Source organism: Chionomys nivalis, chromosome 2 (assembly GCF_950005125.1).
Source record: "Chionomys nivalis chromosome 2, mChiNiv1.1, whole genome shotgun sequence".
Taxonomy (NCBI): domain Eukaryota; kingdom Metazoa; phylum Chordata; class Mammalia; order Rodentia; family Cricetidae; genus Chionomys; species Chionomys nivalis.
The window spans coordinates 111634646-111657397 of NC_080087.1; positions in this window are offsets into that span (position 1 = coordinate 111634646).

Genomic DNA, 22752 nt, shown 5'->3' on the forward strand with positions numbered 1-22752 from the left:
AAAACTCAAGTCCAAATGGATCAAAGACCTCAATATCAATCTGAACACACTGAACCTGATAGAAGAGAAAATGGGAAGTACCCTACAACATATGGGCACAGGAGATCGCTTCCTATGTATAACCCCAGCAGCACAGACATTAAGGGCAACATTGAATAAATGGGACCTCCTGAAACTGAGAAGCTTCTGTAAAGCAAAGGACACTGTCATTAAGACAAAAAGGCAGCCTACTGACTGGGAGAAGATCTTCACCAACCCCGCTACAGACAAAGGTCTGATCTCCAAAATATATAAAGAACTCAAGAAACTAGACTTTAAAAGGATAATTAACCCAATTAAAAAATGGGGCACTGAACTGAACAGAGAATTCTCATCAGAAGAAGTTAAAATGGCCAAAAGATACTTAAGGTCATGCTCAACTTCCTTAGCGATCAGAGAAATGCAAATCAAAACAACTTTGAGATATCATCTTACACCTGTCAGAATGGCTAAAATCAAAAACACCAAGGATAGCCTTTGCTGGAGAGGTTGTGGAGAAAGGGGTACCCTCATCCATTGCTGGTGGGACTGCAAACTTGTGCAACCACTTTGGAAATCAGTGTGGCGGTTTCTCAGAAAAATTGGGATCAACCTACCCCTGGACCCAGCAATAGCACTCTTGGGAATATACCCAAGAGATGCCCTAGCATATGACAAAAGCATTTGTCCAACTATGTTCATAGCAGCATTATTTGTAATAGCCAGAACCTGGAAGCAACCTAGATGCCCTTCAGTAGAAGAATGGATGAAGAAAGTGTGGAATATATATACATTAGAGTACTACTCTGCGGTAAAAAACAATGACTTCTCGAATTTTGCATGCAAATGGATGGAAATAGAAAATACGATCCTGAGTGAGTTAACCCAGACCCAAAAAGAAGATCATGGGATGTACTCACTCATAATTGGTTTCTAGCCATGGATAGGGGCCACTGAGTCTATAATTTGTGATCCTAAAGAAGCTAAACAAGAGGGTAAACCCAAGGAAAAACATATAGATATCCTCCCAGCTATGGGAAATAGACAAGATTGATGGGCAAAAAATGGGAATCTTGGGGGGTGGGGTGGGATGGGGATGAGGGGAGATGCGGAGAGAAAAGTGTGAAGGAGAGGATGAGGGGAACTGGGGGAATCGGGGTGATTGGGGTAAAGGAAGGTTGGATGGGGGAGCAGGGAAACTCATACCTTAATTAAGGGAGCCACCTAAGGGTTGGCAAGAGACTTGAACCTGGAATGGCTACCAGAAGCCCAGGGCAATGTCCCCAGTTAGTTCATTGGGGCACCTGAGGATAGGGAACCTGAAATGAACCTATCCTATAATCATACTGATGAATATCTTGCATATCGCCATAGAACCTTCATCTAGCGATGGATGGAGATAGAGACAGAGACCCACACTGGAGCACCGGACTGAGCTCCCAAGGTTATAATGAGGAGCAGAAGGAGAGAGAACATGAACAAGGAAGTCAGGACCATGAGGGGTGCACCCAACCACTGAGACAGGGGGGCCGATTATTGGGAGCTCACCAAGGCCAGCTGGACTCCTACTGAAAAAACATGGGATAAAACCGGACTCTCTTAATGTGGTGGACAATGAGAGCTGACGAGAGGCCAAGGAGAATGACACAGGAACTTTCATCTGGCGATGGATCGAGAGAGAGACAGAGACCCAATTTGGATCAACCATCTGAGCTCTTAAGGTCCAAATGAGGAGCAGAAGGAGGGAGAAAATGAGCAAAGAAATCAGGACCACGAGGGGTGCACCCACCCACTGTGACAGTGGAACTGATCTATTGGGAGCTCTCCAAGGCCAGCTGGACTGGGACTGAATAAGCATGGGTTGAAACTGGACTCTCTGAACAAGGCGGACAATGAAGGCTGATGAGAAGCCAAGGACAATGGCACTAGGTTTCGATCCTAATACATGAACTGGCTTTGTGGGAGCGTAGCCTGTTTGGATGCTCACCTTCCTGGACCTAGATAGAAGTGGGAGGACCTTGGTCTTCATGTAGAGCAGGGAATTTGGACTGCTCTTCAGTATCGAGAGGGAGGGGGAGTGGACTAGGGGGAGGAGAAGTGGAGTGGGGATAGGGGGAGGGGAGCCGGGGGAGGGGGCAATATGTGGGAGGAGGGGGAGGGAAATGGGAAACGGGGAGCAGTTGGAAATTTTAAGTAAAAAAGAATAAAAAAAAAAAAGAAAAATCTCTCACAGATGTACCTAGGCACTTGGGTTTTAGGTAATTCCAGATGTAGCCAAGTTCATAGTCAAAAATAGCCATCATGATGAGCATAGCAAAACATTAGTAGTAATTGTGTTGCTATGCTCATTTAGAAAATTAATGTAACATGTTTTACTTGAGGTCCATGACCTATCTAGGCTTATATATTTGGACATATTAACACTGTCAAATGTGGGTTCAATCTCATAAAACTGTCCTTACACCCAATTGAAGGTAGTTGGTTACCCCCATAACGTTTGCGCCACTATTGCACTAGTGAGTACAGCAGGTCACAGTATTGTAATTCACTATTGTAGCTCACAGCATTCCTAGCTGGTTGAGACTGATGATGACTTTTCACCTCTGATAGTGTGCATAGGACCATATCCAGCACTAAGAATGCTAGGCCGTGGTGGTGAAGCTTCTAATTGAACACTAGCGTGATTTCTTCATGCAAGTTGGCATAAGTGTATGGTACATTCATCAACAGGTTCTTATTAGCAGGTTATGCAGAGTAACCAATAGCACTGGCAATGATCTGTAATATTTGGGGCAAGGGAACCTCTGGTACTCCTTTGGCCAATGACTCAAAAAGATGTGACTCATTCCTGGAACTAGAAGTTTTATTTGGTAGCATATGATATCTTATCAGGTCATTGTCTCCCCTGTTATATGATGATTTTGTTCCCCCGTTTAGAGGTTTGTTTTTATTTATTTTTTTTTTGCCTGAAACTACCTTTACTGTATCTCTTTTTCTGTCGGGTGAGTCTTAAATTTGCTAAGTGACATGTCTAGGATTAAAGCCTTGGCTTTGTCTGGATCCAGCCTATTCTGATTCTAGCCTCATTACACTGGCACTGGCCAGAGCTGTGTTTATTGTCACGACTCTATGGTGTTTTGAGATCCATGCAGCTGCCAAGAAGCATGCTGTAAGCTATTCATAAATACCATTTAAGTGTTTTTTTTGGTAGAGCATCTTAAAAGGGCTGCAAAGTTTTTGTAGCTAAAGCTGAATCAGGAAGCCTCTCTTAAATGAGATACATTTGCCTCCAGCAAACAGAGCCTACCTGAGAAAATATTACTATCAATAAGTCATGCTTAACTCTATTCTGTCTAGAATTACTTCCCAAGCTCGCTCAGGCTTTATGTGGATGTAGTTGTCCACTTGTTGGGTACCATTTGTTGACTGATATTTCTGTCCCACCCAGTTCTGCAGCCATTCAGTCCCAAAGAAATACACAGAAGCCTACATTAATTATTAACTGGCAATCAGCATTTTATTAAAAATAATTGGAGTGACAGGATAAAAGGCTATGGTCCCACAGCAGTCCTTGACATTTGTTCTTTCATGTTCAACCTCTGATCTCTCTTTTCCAGCTGATTCTTTAAAAGGTTAGGGCTGAGCTTGAGGAGCTGTCTTAAGGTTAAGGCACACACATACACATGCATGCAGATACACATATATACACATACACATGTGCACACATACATACAAGCATACATACATAGTCACACACAAGCACACATACATACACATAAATACACATGCACATACACATATACACACAACTAGAGAACAAAAATATTATTTCATTTTTCTAAATAAAAAAGATTGACAGGTTAGGGGTGAGCCTAGAGAGCTGTCTCAAGGTTAAGGCACACACATACACATGCATGCAGATTTACATATATGCACACATACGCATGTACACACACATAAACACATTAATACATACACATAAATACACATGCACATACACATGTACACACACAATTAATGAACAAAAATATTATTTAATTTTTCTAAATAAAAAAGATGGATAGGTCTATATTTGTGACTATAAAACACTTTCTATTCTTTCTTCTTAGCAAAAAAAGGAAAGGAGGCATCTGGTCAACACCTAAAAGAAAACACCAGAAGAAAAGACCCACACAAGGTGAGACGAGGAGGCAAGGGGAGTTTGGAGGAGGCTCCTGAGGGGTCAAAGATCTGGTGGAGAAGGAATGGAGTTTGTTCTCAACTCAATGAGAAGGCAACAAGGAGCTCTGGATAGTGTGGTGATCTGGTTTAAAATTTCACCCGACCAGTTTTGTCACTGAGTAACCAGTGAATTCTATTATGATGGTGGGTGGCAGTGGTCTGAGGTGAAGGTTGATGTTCATGATGGCACCATCCTTCCAAACTAAAGGGAGAATTAACAACTTCATTCTGTGAGATAAAATGTAAAAGAGCCTGGGTCCTAGCCCTGAGGGTCCTTGTCTTAGAGTTTTATGGCTGTAAAGAGACACTATGACCACAGCAACTCTTATAAAGGAAACACATTTAATTGGGTGGCTTACACTTCCAGAGGTTTAGCCTATTACCATCATGGTGCAATATGGTGGTTTGCAGGCAGACATGGTGATGGAGAAGTAGCTGGTAGTCCTATATTTTACCTGCAAGCAGCAGGAGGTGGTCTGAGACACTGGACATGGCTTGAGCATATATGAGACCTCAAAGCCCACCCCTGCAATGACAGACCTTTTCCAACAAAGCCACTCCTACTCCAACAAAGCCACAACTCCCATTAATGCCACTCCCTTTAGGGGCCATTTTCTTTGAAACCACCACTGGCAGCTCATGGGACAAGTGCCAGAAGAGCTCTGGAGAGGAGCCCTGTGCCAGTGGGCTGAGGCTCTCCTGTGATGTCCATGCCCTAAGTCCTAGCAATGAAAAGCACTGTGTTCTCCCTCTCCTCAGTGAAGCCCACTGGTCCACCAAAAGAGCCTCTGAGTCTCAGCCACACCCTCCAGTGGCACTGCCTTCATGGCAGGCACTATGCCTGTCCCTCCTGCACGTCTGTATGCTTTACCCACAAGAGGTATCTCTCAGTCTTTAAATGTTGTCTGTTCTGCACATGTGTGCTAAATGGAAGACTCTCCCTCCCCACCTGAAGAATCCCAGGGCTTTGCCATTTGGCTCTGACTCCAACTCATGGTTCAGGAGTCTTACAAACATGAAACAGAAAGCAACCCCCCCAACCCCCCAATAACCCTCCCATATTCATCTAGTTAATTCTTCTGAGAGCTCCCTTGGGTGAGAACATATGGAGAACATAATTGGGGGGAGGTGTACATCAGAAAAAAAAACAGAAAAAGAAAAGTGAGGCATGGAGATCTGGAAGGGAGGGTGGAAGGTGGAAAGAAGTCTGTGAAAGAAGGAAAGTTCCATTGGGGACATCCATTCATGAGTCTCTCTTGGCCCAGGGGTGCCCTCAACTGGACAAGGAGTCCAGAAGAAGCTCAAAGCGGTGGATCAGAGGACTCAGAGGAAGAATGACTCAACCATGAACTTGAAGATGGTGACCAGGTCTCAGAAGGCAAGGACTGGACATGCTCAGATATCCAGAGCACAGGGTAAGGCTACGATGGGACCTGCCATTGGAAAAGCTCAGGATGGCAGGGTCTCTTAGAGCTGGCACAGGGGTGGGAAGATTCATGGATTCAATATTAGGAGAGAGAAAGAATGAGAATAGGGGTGAGAGGGGCAAAGAGAGGCAATGGTCTACTGTGGCTGAGGAGTTTTTGGTAAAGGAACATAACCAGAGGTTATAAGGTCATTGCCACATGTCATCTCAACTGAGACCTAAGGCAAAGAGAGGGTCAACACCCTTTAGATTTTACAACCTTAAAGATAACTAAGAACTTCCAAAGGTCTGTGTCTATGTTTATGTCTACCTATTTGTACATTATTCATAGCTAAAATCAATAATTTTAAAAACTTTACTTAAAGTGAAATAAGTTGTTTGGTCATATAAGTGTATAAAATGTATTTCTGAGCCAGGTAATAGTGGAACTTACCTTTAATCCTTGCACTTGGGGAAGCAGAGGCGGAGGAATCTCTGAGTTCAAGGTCAGCCTGGTCTACAGAACAAGTTTGAGGACAGAAACCCTGTCTGGATAAACAAAAAGCTTATATCTGGTCTATGCTGCCCTCTGCTGGAATATTCTTGTAATGGACACTCGGTGGGTTATTCCTCTGGGACCTTATGCAGAGGCCTGGATGAGACAAAGTACTGGCCCTTCATGTTGTCCTTTGATCTTCATGACTGGACTCAGTTAAAACGTAAAACACTTACATGAATTAAAAATCTACCCAGGTGCTTCTGAAGACTTTGTTCTTTACAATGAAAAAGCACAGTGAACAACCCCAAACACCTCTTACTCTTTCTTCACGAAACACTTGAGGAAGCAGGAACCCAGACTCGTGCTGACCACTGTCCCTCAGCTTAGCTTCCGCCCTAGACTGCAACTTACGAGTTGGCCTGGGTGCTTGTGCTATTAGGAGTACTACTGAGCCATTTTGGCTTTTCAAAAATATTATTTTTATTTACTCTTTTAATGTAGAGAATGTGCTTTGATCTTGCCCATCTTCTATTTGCCCCTACAGCTTTCCCCACTTCCAGTCCCACACATCCCTCTCCCATCTTCCTCTACAGAGTTCAGTTAGTGCTGGGCGTGAGGCCAGTGACTGGAGCATGGGCAACCTACTGGTAGCCCCACGCACCCATCAACTGCCAGCTGCTCCTGCTGAGGCAAGCTGGATGATACATCTATATCCCACGGTCAGACCTCACACACTGTCAGTGCTGTGCAAACTTCTTACCTCCGAGCCTTGGCCCCATCTGTTAAATGGGCTATCTTTGCCTTGGCCTTAGGAGGATGAAGGATGTGATTCTTGATCTTCTTACTCTGTCTGTGACTTCTGCAGCCACCCCACCTCCCATCCCTCGCCCTCACTGTTAGGTACTTTCTCTTAGACGAACTTCTCCATCCACAAAATAATCCCAATCACACCAAATTAAAGATGCCCATGTTTAATGGAGTGTTCCCGGGTACTCCCGGGAAAGCTTGGAGAGGGGAAGAGAGGGAAGAGGATAGGCACTCTCCCCACCAGAGGGACCTCCAAATATTAAGTATTTTCTCTTAGATGAACCTTTCTGCTGACTCAAATAATCCCAATCAGATCAAAGCAAAGCAAATTAAAAGATACCCTGGTTTAACAGGGTGCTCCCACGTGCCCCCCGGAAAGCATGGAGCAGAGAAGAGAGGGAAGGGAAGATCACACAAAATCCCAAGACCGTGTGTTCATTCTCGGGGGGGGGGGGCAGTTTAAATAACATGTGGGAGTGGTCTTGACCATCCCTGGGGAGGGGTCACCACTTGGCAGGCTTTCTCAGAGGTGGAGTTTGGACTGAGGCAACTCCCAGGGAAGGGAACTTATGCCAGGAGCTCCAGTGAAGCCCCCAGGCAAACAATCCAGACTTTTTATACAAAGGGGTATTAGGGAGCTGAGGTGATGCTACCGACCAAACACTCACCTTGGACCACAGGTCAGAAAGTGTGCAGATCTTCTCTGGGTATGTCATCTTCTCAGGTGTAGCCATTACCTTGGGTTTCTCCCTGTGTTCTGGAAGTATTCAGAAGCTGGTCTTGGGGTCACTAATTGTTTTTTCCCCGTTCCACTGCTCCCCTTCCCTGTCAGGCTTCCTCCATAGAAGTTCTTTACTTCAGGAAATGGTTTTTATCTTTAATCACTGCAGGCTCCTGGTTGTTAGCTCACACTAATGAGGGTCTTAACCAGCTGCTGCAGCTCCTTTAGAATGGGGCTGGCAGATGCTGAAGAGCCCCAGAAAGGCCTTCCCTCAGGTTTCATCATTAAAGGCCTTTTGCTGAAATGGGCAAATGTGTCTAAGCCAAACTCAGTACCACTAAGAATTCACCATGAAACTACCCTTAGTGGCTTTAGATGTCCTTGCAACTAAAGGCCCATCACATTCAAGGTACCAGGGGGTACATGCCACAGGAGAGAGAGAGAGAGAGAGAGAGAGAGAGAGAGAGAGAGAGAGAGAGAGAGATGCTTGTGGCCTGACCCTGCATGTTAGCTTGCTCCTTGCAGCACCCTAAATCCCCACACTGCCCCTTCATCTGTTGCAAGCATGTTCAGGACATCTGTCTTCTTTAGAGCTATACTTACCCAAGGAATTGGCAAAGATGTTTCCATGGAGACAGAGAACCTTGAAAGATCCCCACACTGGGATGTCATGCAACACCCTTCCCCTAGGGTTTATAATAGTAATTCAGGGTTACCTGTAGCTCTGCTTCTCACTCACATTAGGATCTGACAGATGCGAATTCCCCCACTCAAACTGGATAACAAACACCATTGCAATTTCAGTGGGCTTTCTAGGAAACTGCAAAGCCAAGATTCTGCCTCTGACCAGGTCTGCTGGGAACCCTATGAAGTGTACAGTGATAGCAGGTAATGACAGTGGACATTGTCTTTCAGTGCTGGCCTCCTCACTTATCAGGTCTGTCTGTTTTCTCACTTCCAGGAATGTTCAAGGATGACACTTTAGATTTTCTCTCTCCTACACTTCCTGTGACCTGTGGGAAGGCCAAAGGAACTTTGTTCAAGCAGAAAATGAGGCAAGGTAAGTGCCCACTGTTTTGATTCTCTGGTTTCTGGAGAAGGCTAAATGGGAAGATAGTGCCCTGTTCACAGCTCATCAGGAAGCAAAAACAAAAAAACCTTTCTGGAAGGCGTTTTCAGAGTTTTCCATAGGTGTACCTAGAAACCACATGAGTCATCTCAGGCTCCTGTGATTATGCCCTGCCCCTTCAATATCTTGGAGGGTTTATGGAGTCCTGAATCTGAAAGAGGAACCCAGATTTTCCTATCTCTGCTTCTACCCCTGAAAAATCCCCTCTTGACCTGGGAAGGACGAGAGCCATAATAGAAAGGCTCAGATGTTTGTGGAAAATTCACAGAGGAGCCAGGTTGGTCCTGTAATGGCCTGTCTTTCTTTTTTTTTACAGGATCCTCAGGAAAATGCATTCAGAACGAAGCAGGGGATTGGCTCACTTCACAGGAATTTTTAATGGAAGGGAACAGGTCCAAGTCAAAAGACTGGAAGAGGGATCTACGGTGCAAGCAGAAGACACTGAGATTCCTGGAGCAGGCATGCTAATGGCCAAGGGTCGTGGATTCGAGTCCTGGAAGGAGTGGAAGTCCAATAGCAAAAATGTGGACTCAGCAGCATGGCTCACAAAGATCTGGGTGTTCAGACAGAAAACGTTGTCAAGTGACAAAGTCAGACACGCAGGTGCCCGTGAAGACCTTACACATAAGCAAATGGACCGAGAATTTTAAGGCAGACCAAGTTTTTTTATGATCAGAGGTTTAAGAATCTTAGCCTAGGCAAATGGAAAGATCTAGAAAGCATTATATTGAGTGAGGTAACCCAGACCCAGAAAGATAAATAAAATATTCACTCATTCATAAGTGGTTTTTAGACATAAACCAAAGAAAAACCAGACTGCAATTCACAACACCGGAGAACCTAAATAACAATGAAGACCTAATCTATATGGAAAATTGAAAAAGACAAGATCTCCTGAGTAAATTGGGAGCGTGGGACCATGGGAGAGGGTAGGAGGGGAAGGGGAGGAAGGAAGAGGAGCAGAGAAAAATATATAGCTCAATGAACACAATTTTTAAAAAATATGAGGTGGCAAAAATTAAAAAACTTGACCTAGTGGGTTTGTGTAGGAAGGTAGTTTGAAACCAGAGCCAGCCAAAGAAACCCACTCTGCCCTGAACCCAGAACCAGTCAAAGAAACAGAGTTAGGCACTTTTGTCTTACATTAACTGGAGGCAAAAAATTCCCCATGTCCCCAGTCTAGTAAGCCTTTACAGAAGGCACAGTTCATGCGGCCCCTGTGAGACATTTTGAGCCACCTCAGCTGTGGCGGTGCCCCCACCACACACACCTCTGGGCACTCTCTTTCTAACCTGTAACACCTGCAGAAGGCTTGAGTTGCTGCAATTCCTGGACAGAGCCTCCCAGTAATATTCAAACTGTTATCACAGATGGGTGTTAGGGAGAACAATGGGTAGAGGCACCTTCTGTGCAAGCCTTGCAACCTGAGTTCAATCCCCAGCACCCACGTAAGTGTGGAAGGAGAACGGAATGCAGAGAGTTGTTCTCTGACCTCCAGGTGTGCACTGTGGCACTTGTTCACACCACAATAAAGCTTTTTGCTCTAAATAAACTTCAGACATTACAGGGATGGGTGTGTAAGGGTTTTACCTGTAGGAGAAGAATGGAAAGAGAGATTGGGGAGAGGAATGAGACAGGAGAGCTTGGGTCTTGGGTTTAAGTAAAGGGGAAAATTATTTTATCACTAAGGGGAATTTAAAAGAGGAAGCAGTTTGGCCCTAACCCTTAGGAGAAGAAGTGTAACACCCGATTTTGTGTTACACCCTCGGTACAGTTCACATGCCACTGTACCGTAAGCGAGTTGGGCAAGGGCCTGGAGATCGAAAGAACACACAAAGAGACCTGGGTCATTCGAAAGGAGATTAGCCGAATGCCGTTTATTCAAACTTGGGGAAATCCTTATATACCTAGCTGCTGCACAAGGATTTCCACCCAGGCAGGTGGGAAATTACCATACCAATGATGGAGTCAATGCCCTACAGCTAATCACCAGTCAGGGCAGGGGGAGCACAGGGACAAACAGAAAGCTTTAGTTAGCTGACCAGAAACTGTCCTCAAGATGCACCCCAGGAACAAGGGTAGACCCGGGCCCTACAAAGAAGGTCATTTCTCTCCCCACCCTGTGGGTTTCATACCTAGTCTGATAGCTAGGTGTAGGTATTTTCTAAAGTGGGGGAACATCAGTACCCTCAAAAGAGCAGCTTCCCTCGTAGTCTCTCTCGTCAACCTCTTCTCTTTCAGAACGGATTTCTCTGAACCTCCAACAGGAACCTCAAGAAGAGGGTGACAACAGATGAACACCCGACACGTGCTCAGCTGCTGTGTCACACACCGAGGTGCCTGACCTTTGCCTCCAAGCTCCCTCATGTTCCTGCTCTGAGGTCCTTCCTGTTTGGGCAAGGCAACCCCTCACAGATGGTCCAGCATTGGCGTACCGGCTCACAATGCCCTTGTTCACAGTTGATTTGCAATGGAAAAATACATGTATCTTGGAATTTATAGACAAAACTGCTGGTGTCTCTCCCCTTAGAAAATGATGTTGATATTAGGATGAGTACAAACTAAAAGTGCCAGAAAGAGAAGGCTTAAGTGCAAGGAGCAAATATACTCAATCTGCACGCTTATTGCTTGTAGCACCCGTGTCAAGTGCAGTGCTCCAAATGAGCTTTGTCTGCAGTGCCTCCCTCCCACTCCAGGGCAAATGGTAATCACCTGTCAGCTGTACCAACTGTCTCCAGGTTAGAGTTCTCCACTTTGGTGTCATCTGCGAGCTCCTTTCAGATGAGAACTTCCAGAGGCGATGCTGTGTCTCCTTCTAGCCCAGGATACTGGCCTGACCCTTGGCTAATTTCATTCAAAGTTTAAAGTAATGGTCCCCCAGTGCCACTTATAATAGAAACCATCCTTCTCCGTGCTGATTGAAAGACATTGGGATTGAGGATGCTTAGGGTGGCGGTTGGAGAGATGGCTCAGAGGTAAAGAACACTGGCTACTCTTCCAGAGGTCCTGAGTTCAATTCCCAGCAACCACATGGTGGCTCACAACCTTCTGTAATAAGATCTGGTGTCCTCTTCTGTACTATAGGATACATGCAGGAAGAACTCTGTATACATAAAAATAAAAATCTCTTTTTAAAAAAGGATGCTTAGTGTGAGGTTGCTATCAAATTCCACTGATAATATAAAATATATTGCTACAGGTACTGGGTAAACTTTTAAAACACATACATATAGAATTCGATAGGCATTGCTGTGGTCTTATAGTTCCCTACCAAGACCTATGCTGAGATTGAATCTCTATCATGAGTTAGTAAGCAACATGCTTAATCCATTTATGACTATGTTGAGAACAACCTGTGGGTTGTGACCCCTTGAAAGTTCAAATGACCCTTTCTTGGGGCTTACCTAAAACCCTCGGAAACATCAGATATTTACATTCATAACAGTGTCAAAATTTCAATTATGAAGTATCAATGAAATTAATTTTGTTGTTGGGAGTCACCAAAACATGAGAAACTGTATTGCAGGGTCACAGCATTAGGAAGGCTGAGAACTACTGACTTATGGTACTTGGAGGTAACTAAGGATGAGCTCATGAAGGTGGGGGTCCTCATCTGTTAGGACTGTGCCTGTATAAGAAGAGAGAAGGCCAGGTTGGTACCCCATCCCTCAGTCCCGCACTTAGGGAGCTGCAGGAGCTGACTTAGACCCTCATTAATAAGTGTAAACAAACAATTAGACAACTACAAAGAATCAATTAAGAGAACAAAGTGATTTCCTGATGTGGTGAGCATCTGTGGAGGAAATGAAGAGAGTCTGATAAGGAAGAGGAGAGAGGGAACGGGGAAAATCTAATTAGTGGCACAAAGACCATCTCCTGGATACTTTCAGAACACAGGGAAGAACACAGGTAATGGTTACATCTAAGAAACTGACATGCCCAGGGAAGATGTGGGCACTGAGTGACCTGTGAACCAAGGGTCTGGGTGGGGGTGAAAGGTGGAGGTAGTGTGGCTGAAGAAGTCACAGGCAGATCAAGAACAGCAGGAACTGTATCACACCCTAGAAAAGCACAGGCATAGCCCATGTAATCGATGGGGCTGAGGCTGAGACCCAGGGAGAGTGAGCAGCAGTGACAGTGTGTGAGGGAGCTGGCTCTGGCCTACAGATTTGCCAGAGTTCTCGGTGTCATCCAACATGCCTTAGCAGGGGGTGACCACTGGGGGAAGGAGAGTCATTTTTTTGGCATGTGGCCACTAGTAGATTGTCCTTGTTCAAGTAGATGGCCCCATAGTCATGGGTAGTACTAACTGGGCTCAATAAAAGGTATGTTTTAAAAAGTAAAAGACCAGTTTATGGATTGAGAGAGTGATGTGTTAAAGAGTTTTGGGTTGGTTCCTAAAAGCTACCTAGGGAATGGGAGAGCTCACATCTTCGGCAACTCCAACTCCATGATCCTACACTGTCCTCTGGCCTCCCAGGTTGCTGCATGTATGTGCGTATGCAAGCATACACACAAGCACACATGCACACATGCACAGAAGGGAAATCGAAGGCAACAAGGTAACCCCCCACCCCAGGGTGAAGACGGTACAACCCTTTAAAGACCCCTAATGAGCCTGAACTAGGTTTTTTGAGAAGATTTCACTGGGAGTTCTGTTTCACCCTGTCTAATATTTCCCAAATTATTTGATCCCCAAGAGCCCCCACCCAGGGCACCAATGAGTACTCTAAGGTTTTAGATTTGGACCAAGGGTAGAACACACAAGAGAGAGCCCCTCTCTACTTCCTGCGGGAGGCACTGATAGTCACTTTCCAGCCAAATGCCATCAGAGCAGAAGGCTTGACCCAGACTGTCCCAGAGATTGGAGACAGAGCGGGGGAGGAGGGGAACAAGGCAAGTTAATACAGGGTGTGTGTGAGACACACACACACACACTCGTGTGCACAAGGCTGAAAAAACCCACCCTGATGCCTCAGTACACACTAACACCATGCTAATGGAGAGGGGACTGTTTAATGAAAATGTCATACTGTATTTCCTGAAACCTCTCCAAAATATCTAGCGCACAATTCCTGGACATCCTAGGAATATGGCAGTAAGGACTTCCTTTAGCCCTTTACAAAACTGTGCCAGGAAATACCATTCCCCCAAAGCCAAAATAAATAACCATTAAAGCAGGAAAAATTATTACACCAGACAGATGTACGTAAAGTTGAAATGTTTATTCTAACCACACATACCCAAGCTTACAGTAAAAATGATAAAAATTAGTAATTTATATCCAAGTGATCTATATAAAAGCCTATTAAAATTATGTATTTTTGCACATTTTATAGATATGTAAAATGCATTCTTCTAAAGTGATCACTTGAAGAATTTTACTAAATATAATCATCACTGCCACAGTGAAGTTGCAGGCCAATTCTTACGCCCCTAAAAATTTCCCTATTCTTCACAGAAAGTCCTCAGGCTTACCCTAGATTTTGGCTGTACTGAACACAGAAAGGTGAAGACAGGAGTAAAAATCCCCAGACGAAGCAGGGCTTTCCTGAAAGGGGGCAGGAACATCTCTGGAGTCCCACTCTCACTGTGGTTCTGCTGAGGAACATCAGAGGCCTGTGCTTATGAGCTTAAGAAGCTGGCAGCTCAGGAAGGCCAGGCTCCACAGAGGATCTGGCCTGGCTGCTGCTGCCCAGAGGCAAAGAAGAAGAACACTGGGGCAGGCTGAATAGTGTCTATGTCAGGTTTTTGTGTGCCACCATGGCTCACAAAGGCCATGAGCAGAGGACAGTGGTACCAAGAGAGGCAGCCCTCCTTCTAGCAAAATCTTCAGGAAGGAAGGGAATGGGGTTGGGGGAAGAAAAAGGAGAAGGAAGAGGAGGGAAATGGGGGAGATGTCTTAAATGTATGCAGCACCATGCAGTCACAGCGTTGGTCACTGGAGGTGTTTAAAATATCTCAGAGTAACTCTAACCAAACAAGTGGAAAACTTGTATGACAAGAACTTTAAATCTTTGAAGAAAGAAATTGAGGAAGACACCAGAAAGTGGTAAGATCTCCCATGCTCTTGGGTAGGTAGAATTAATATAGTAATAGTGGTAATCTTACCAGAAGCAATCTACACATTCAATGCAATGCCCATCAAAATCCCAGCAAAAATCTTCACAGACTTGGAAAGAACAGTACTCAACTTCATATGGAAAAGCAAAAAACTCAGGAAGATATGAAGATACAAGAAGCTTACAGAACTCCAAGTAGACTAGATCCAAAACATCCTCTCACCACACAATAATCAAAACACTAAACATACAGAGTAAAAAAAGAATATTAAGAACTGCAAAGAAAAAAGGCTAAGTAACATATAAAGCGAGACCTATCAGAAGCACACCAGACTTCTCATTGGAGATAATGAAAGCCAGAAGGTCATGGTCAAGCATTATGCAGACATTAAGAGACCATGGATGCCAGCCCCAACTACTATACCCAGCAAAACTTTCAATCACCATAGAAGGACAAAACAAGATATTCCATGACAAAACTAGATTTAACCAATACCTTTAAGCACAAACCCAGCCCTACACAAAATACTAGAAGGAAAACTCCAACCCAAGGAAGTTGGCCACACCAACAAAAACACAGACAATTGATAGTCTCATAGCAGCAAATCCCAAAGAAGGGAAACATGTACAAATTAACATCACCAACAATGAAAATTAATTAACAAGAGATAGCAATCACTGGTCATTAATATCCTTTAATGTAAATGGACTCAACTCACCTATAAAAAGGCAGATGCTAAAAGACTGATTCTGTTTTCCGTGGGGAGACTTGAACACTCCCCACTCACAAATAGACAGGTCAGTTAGACAAAAAAAAAAATGAACAGAGAAATAAGAGAACTAACAGACGTTATGATTCTAATGGACTTCACAGACATCTGTAGAATATTCCATCCAAAGAGAAAAGAATATACCTTCTTCTCAGCACCTCATGGAACCTTCTCAAAAACTGACCACATTCTTGGTAACAAAACAAACCTCAACAAATACAAAAAAATTGAAATAACCCTATGAACCTTATCAGAACACCATAGTTTAAAAAGGGAAATCAACAGCAATACTAATTCCAGAAAACCCACAAACACTTGGAAATTAAACAATGCTCACCTGAATCATCAATGGGTCAAAGAAAATATAAAGGGAGAAATTAAAGATTTCCTAAAATTCAATGAAAATGACCACACAACATACCCAAATTTATGGGACACAATAAAAGCAGTGTTAAGAGTAAAGTTCATCACACTAAATGCTTACATAAAATAGCTGGAAAAATCCCACACTAGTGAATTAACAGAACATTTGAAAACTTTAAAACAAAAAGAAGCAAACTCACCTAGATCCAAAAAAAGTCCTCTCACCACACAATAATCAAAACACTAAACATAGAGAGTAAAGAAAGAATATAAAGAGCTGCAAAGAAAAATGAGAACTAGCAGCAGGAAATAATCAAATTGAGAGCTGAAATCAACTAAAAAGAAACAAAGAAAACAATACTAAAAAACAATGAGACAAACAATTGGTTCTTCACCAAAATCAACAAAATTGACAAACCTTTATTCAAACTAAACAAAAGGCAGAGAGAGAATATTCAAATTAACAAAATCAGAAATGAAAAGAAGGACATAACAAGAGACATGGAGGAAATACAGAGAATCATCAGGTCATATTTAGAAAACCTGTATTCCACAAAATTAGAAAGCTTAAAGGAAATGGATAACTTCCTCAATAAATATAACTTACCAAAATTAAATCAAGACCAGATAAGGAAATTAAAAAGACCTATATTTGCTGAAGAAATAGAAACAGTCATCAAAAGTCTCCCAAACAACAACAACAAAAAAAAAAACAGCCCAGGATCAGATGGCTTCACCTTAGAATTCGACAAGACTTTCAAAAAAAAACTAATACCAATACTCCTCAAATTATTCCACACAGTAGAAACGGAAGGAGCAATGCCAAACTCTTTTTATGAGGCTATAATCACCCTGATATCAAACCGCAGAAAGACATTACTAAGAAAAAGAATTACAGACCAATTTCACTCATGAACATTGATGCAAAAATACTAAATAAAATACTAGCAAATTGAATCCAAGAACACATCAGAACCATCATCCACTATGATCAAGTCAGCTTCATCCCAAAGATGCAGGGATGGTTCAACATATGAAAATCTGTCTATGTAATCCACCATATAAGCAAACTTAAACATAAGAAACACATGATCATCTCATTAGATGCTGAAAAGCTTTTGACAAAATACAACATCCCTTCATGATAAATGTCTTGGAGAGAGCAGGGATACAAAGAACATACCTAAACATAATAAAGGCAATATACAGCAAGCCAACAGCCAATATCAAACGAAATGGAGAGAAACTCCCAGCGATTCCACTGAAATCAGGAACAAGACATGGTTGTCCGCTCTCTCCATATCTATTCAATAAAGTTCTTGAAATCCTAGCTAGAGCAATAAAGCACCAAAAGGAGCTCAAGAGGAAACTAATGGGAAAAGAAGAAGTCAAACTCTCACTGCTGATGATATGATAGTTTACATAAGAGATCCACAAAATTCTACCAAGGAACTTCTACAAATCATAAACACTTTCAGTCATGTTACAGGATACAAGATTAACTCAAAAAAAAAAAAAAAAAAAACAGTAGCCTTCCTGTATACAGATGATAAAAGAGCTGGGGAAGAAATCACAAAAACAACACCCTTCACAATAATCACAAATTTCATAAAATATCTTGGAGTAACACTAACCAAACAATTGAATACTTGTATGACAAAAACTTCAAATCTTTGAAGAAAGAAATTGAAGAAGACACCAGAAAGTAGAAAGATCTCTCATGCTTCTGGGTAGGCAGAATTAACAGTAAAACTGCCAATCTTACCAAAAGCAATCTAACAGAAGGGTGACTTCTGGGAACAGCTGGGATCGTTCCCTCTGGGGATGATGTTATGCTGTGGAATCACCTTAGAATTAGCAAGGCAGAGGGAACTGTGCTATAAATATCCACCAGCTTCTACCAGTTTCGGGGAAGGCTGTTCCAGGGCCCTCAACTCCCTGATCCTCTGGTCCCACTGTCTTTTGTAGACAAAGCCTTAAGACAGAGCCACAGGCTCTTCTAGTAGGAGGCAGATCCTTCCCAGATCAACCCAGAACGTTCCATCCTGAATGCCCAGCTAGTCCAATTCTGTTGCTGGAGAAAGAAAACATACCAACCACAGTTTCTTCCCCAGGAATCTCATCATCACCCAGCCTCTACCTTCTTTTGTAAACTGGACACAGTGCAGGACACACAGACACTTGGTGCCCTGTGTGTATCTGCTGCTGCCGTTCCTAGATCAGCCGGTTTGAGAGTTAGTTAGCTCAGAACCCAGGGCAGGAGCATGGCCTAGCCCAAGTCAGTGCAGCCAGCACCCACCAGGCAGCGGTCAGGCAGGTGGTTTACCATGACTCATGCATGAATCACCAAAATGTTTATTTTCATTTTTTTCAGAGTTTTAAAAGCTCACAAATGCTTCCTTCCCTCCAGCAAACAATTGCCACTTTTGTTTTCAGATGCTACTGAGCTCATCACTTTCATCTCTTACCATGCATGTCATGATGGAGTGCGTGCCTTCGTGTAGGCTTCAGAGGAGATGGAGTCCCAGGGCAAATGTCTGAATCCTGTCCATTTCTTCTCTTGCTCTGTAGCAAACCCCAGCTGACACGAGGGGAGGCCGGGCCCCAAGAGCACCCCGTAGTGATGGTTTCTAAGCAGTGCTGCTAAAGAGGGAATTTATTCTTGATGCTCACTGGCTTCTCTTCAAATATTTAGGAGGGGCATTTGCATCTCATATTTTAGTGACAGGGGGGGGTGATAAATGAGATCATAAGCCGTGTTCTGTTGTCATCGCTTTGCAAGGGTTAAATAGGATTAATTGTGAAGAATCGGCCTGGGACTTCCCCTCCCAGGTCAGGAGTTGAACAGGATGGCCGTGAATCTCCTGGTACATTCTCTGGACTGGAGAGATCTCCCCCTTGCCTTTTTATTTTCTCTTCCTTGCAGGTGAGGGCTGAGACTGTGAATAAGGACAATTCATTTCTACCTGTGAGTTCAAAGCCTATATGCAGCCTCGAGGGGAGATCCCAGGGACCACGTTCTCTACAGCTCTGGGTTTTTGGTCACCCCACAGCTGCCCTGGGCAGACCTCCACATGCATCAGGTTGAGCAGCGCTGGGATCACAGGACAGGCATCGTGGGGAAAGGGACTCCAGCTCCCTGGAGCCTATTGATAAGTTTTTGGACTGTTGGGTAGGGAAGGCACCAAAAAAAGACACCTTTCCATGGGGGAACAAGCAGTTCCTTCTAGACAATGACACACATGACACATATTAAGGACTGGAGTTGTCCCTGCCCCTGCCTGACACTGGCTAAGGGAAGTTGGTGGCAGTGAAAAGGAAGGAGAGACACGAGAGGGAGCTGCTGCGTGGCTAGAAATGCAGTGACAAACTGAATGACCTTAGAAGCCGTACCTGCCTCAAGAAGTGGAGCTTGAGGGGTGCCATAGGCCCAGAAAGGCAGGGTTCTATGGAAAGACTCAGCCTGGCTCAGCATCCTTCTGACTAGAGAGCCAGAAGTGTCAACAGTTCAGGGGCACTCCCTTAGAGTTGGAGGGGTGGGAGGAGAGTCTGTGGAGGGAGAGGGAGGGAACTGGGAGGAGAGGAGAGAGTGGGAATTTGGATTGGTATTTTTTAAGAAATAATAAAAAAGTAAAAAAGAAGAGATTAAGAAGGATGTTTGATGTCAGGAGGCTGTAACAATATTAAATGTTCATATTCATAATAATACAGCTTCAATACATACAAAAACTAGCTATAACCAAAGAAGGAAGGGACAAGCCCATAAATATAACTGGAAGACTTAAAAATACCTTTCAATAATTGAGAGGAAAAAATTAGTAAAGGCAGAGAATAAATACCACTCTTAAGCAACTGACCTCATTGATACTTACTTTTGTTTTTGTTTTGTTTGAGACAGGGTTTCTCTGTAGCTTTGGAGCTTATCCTGCAACTAGCTCTTGTAGACCAGTCTGGCCTAGAACTCACAGAGATTCGCCTGCCTCTGCCCCCCGAGTGCTGGGATTAAAAGCGTTTGTGCCACCACTGCCATGCTTATTTTTGGTTGTGAGCCTAGCCTTGAATGGCTGAGCCATTTCTCCACCCCCTTCATTGATATTTATGAAACACGACATCACCAACTGCAGAAAACAATGTCTCCAAAGCAGACCATATTCTGAGTTATGAAACACGTTTCTCTAAATTCAAAAGAAATGAGGTCATATGTAGTACGTTCTTAGAGCATAATAGTATTAGCCAAAAAAATCAATTTGCAGGTAAAATTAAAAGTATTAAAAATCCTCAAATATTTGGAAATTAAACAACACACTTTCACCCATGGCAAATTACATAAGTTAAACTGAGTGATAAAGAGAAGGTTATGGTGCTAAGTTAGTGCTTACCAAGAAGTCTTCACTTTAAAAGCATGCATTAAAAGACTTAAGAACTACAAAAAGATGGTGAATTAAATTTCTTAAAGTAGAAACAATTAAAAATAAGAACATAATAAAACAGAAAGCAGATAATAGAGAACATCAACAGCAATATATATAATTGCATCAAAAGCAAAGGTTGCTTTTTTGAAAAGTCTTTGACAATAACCTCAATAACCCCCTATGAACACTGATGGGAGGAAATAAACAAGGAATAAATCTTATTCATCAGAAATGAAAGAGAAGCTCAAAACTTCAAGTTCTAAAGACACTAAGAGGATAATATGGGCAATCTGAACAAGTTTTATGCCAGGAAATTAGAGATCATAGATAGAATCTCTAAAACAACATCATTATAAAACAAATTCAAGTAGTGGAACATGAGCTTTTCTGGTAGTCTAACTACTTGTTCAACACTCCCAAGAGCAGGTAAATGCTTTCTCTGTAAAGTTGCTTCATTTCTGGTAAAACTAGCTTTTGAGTCTCATTTAAACCCACATGATTTAAAGCGAGATGACTGGCTTTGCTACTCATTGAGCTTTAGAGTAACTTCATTGTGATTAACAGCTTCTTTTCCTGCTTACGTCTTCATAAATACTCTAAATACACTGTATGTGATCTGTAATATACCAGCAGAATTCCAACCACTCAACAAAAACGCTGATTATTTTCATCTATTTTAAAGCTCCTTCTTGATGGAGGAAGGTCATTTGTCAATAAACAAACTGCCTTGGCCCATTTGATAGGCTATCCCTTAGGTGGGTGGAGTAGACAGAATAGAATGCTGGGAGGAAGAGGAAGTAAGCTCAGATGCAAGGCAGCTCCTCTGAGAGACAGACGCCATGCTCTCCTCTCCAGAGCAGGCGAGATGAAGCTCAGACCCAGGATGGACGTAGGCTAGAATCTTCCCGGTAAGCGCACCTTGGGGTGCTACACACACGAATAGAAATGGGCCAGGCAGTGTTTAAATGAATAGAGTTTGTGTGTCGTTATTTTGGGGCATAAGCTAGCCAGGCAGCCATGAGCCGGGCTGTGGGAAGAGGCCTGCAGCTCCCACTACACCTTCTACATAGGAGCTTGTGTTGCTAGGACCATGATATGGCTTCCTGGGATGATGACTGCCCATGTTGATGCCAGCACTACCTTTCTTAGTGCTCCATACTGTTTTCTGTACTTCTTGTTCCAAGATATTCCTGTCTTTTTCAAGAGTTTCTGGCCCAGCTGATCAACAGGAATTTGATTGGTCTCCTTCTTATGAAAGAAATATAGTCAGTTAACATCTAGTGAGAAATAATGATACCACAAATTCAAGGGAGCAAAAGGAGTGCACCTGCTCATCTTCCCTAGAGCACAAACTTATAATGGGATCAATAAGACTATGAGTTTTTTTTTAAATTTTTTTCTTTCATCTCCCAAAGACAGGTAAAGACTATGTTTTTAAAGTAACCTTAAGTATCAGTTTAGAAGACCTTCAATTTGGAAACCCATTTGCCAAGAGTCACAGACAGAAATTCAAAGAGCAACATCCAGAGAGAGTTCTGCAGTTTGCCACATTCCTGACATTATTTATGATTTTGTAAGAACAAACAAGGAAGATCTTGCTGACACAGGTTTTTATGTCTTCCTAAGATTACTATGTTGTACTTTAGCCCCAGTACTTCAGAATAGGATGTGCTTACAGATAAGAACTCCAAAGACATAGGTTAAAATGCTCTTTTGTTTGTTTTGAGAGGGTCTTATGTTGCCCAGGCTAGCTATGTATCTGAGAATGACTTTGAACTTCTGACCCTCTTACTCCCACCTCCCAAGTTCTGGTATTATATGGCACTTCATATACCACTTTATGTGGTACCAGGACTTGTATATGCTAGACAAGCACTTTACCAACTGGGCCACATTCCTGGTACTTGTCTTTTTGCTAGTGCTTCTAGTATCAGGACAAATAGATTTTTTCTTTGAAACAGACTCTCATTCTGTAGCCCAGGCTGGCCCCAAATTCAAGGCATTTCTTCTGTTTTATGCTCTCAAGATGAGAGATTAAAGAAAAGAGCCACTGTACTTAGTGATTAAATTAAAACAAATCAGGGTGTGGTGACACACACCTTTAATCCCAGCACTGGGGAGACAAGGGCAGGAAGATCTCTGTGAGTTCAAGGCCAGCCTGATTACCAAAAAAAAAAAAAAAAAAAAAAAAAAAAAAATGCGACCCTATCTTTTTAAAAAAAAGTTAAAATGAAACCATAATCCAATTTAGAGGTAGCCTTAAAATAATCTTATCTGATATTCTCATACATATAAATACTTCATATACACAAACACAACAATACATCTAAATAATTACTTGCACA